We start from the raw sequence: 841 nt of genomic DNA, 5'->3' as shown, positions 1-841 counted from the left end.
ATGGATCCATTCTCTCTACAAATCTCAGTCCCACTGGGCCAGAATCATCCTGGGAACGAGGCCCAAACTCGGAGTTCCTCACCGCAGGTCCTTCATCCTCAGGTTCTCTGGCAACTGGAGCACGTATTACTCTTTTTACAGTTGACGATAACCTCCCTCACCACACTGCTTCCCTCTACACTCAGCTCCTTCTCAGCGTTCATCACTGCACCTGCCACCACAGTTAATTCATCCTCACTCTCATCACTTTCACTTTCCTCCTGTAGCTCTTCTAAAAGTTCTGTGAGATCTTCCATTCCATATTCACTCAAAACATATTCCACTTTTCTCCTTTGTCTCCTTCATCAGATCTTCCAGAAGGTTGCAATCCCCCATTCCACTTTTTTTCTTGTCCGCCATCTTACCACGTGTCTCAGCTCATCCACACCCCACTAGCTTTGGGTAGCTGCACACCAATGGAGTACCACAGTATAAATGATAATACCCATAAAACCTAGCAGTCATAACAGGGAAATGGTTCCAATCATTTTCCCACTATTCATTTTTCCCATAGGGGATTTTAGAAACACTTAAAATAAGGGATGTGTTTCATGTAGGCTTATCCTGGCGTGGCGTTTTGATAACTGTGTAAATCTCTCTAGGACAAGGTGACTTTGATCAATATATTGGCCTATATTTACCCCCACAAAAATGAAATGGTAATTAGCTGCTAATGTGGCTATCATAAAGACCTACAAATGCCATGATGATCTGGACAAAATTGCCGAATAGAGTCAAAGGTAAGGATCTCTGGGTTAACTATATAATGTTAGCTAAATTTAGTAATGAATAAATAGGCTAC

Source organism: Coregonus clupeaformis, unplaced genomic scaffold (genome assembly GCF_020615455.1).
Source record: "Coregonus clupeaformis isolate EN_2021a unplaced genomic scaffold, ASM2061545v1 scaf3735, whole genome shotgun sequence".
Classification (NCBI taxonomy): domain Eukaryota; kingdom Metazoa; phylum Chordata; class Actinopteri; order Salmoniformes; family Salmonidae; genus Coregonus; species Coregonus clupeaformis.
This window is presented reverse-complemented; position numbering follows the sequence as displayed.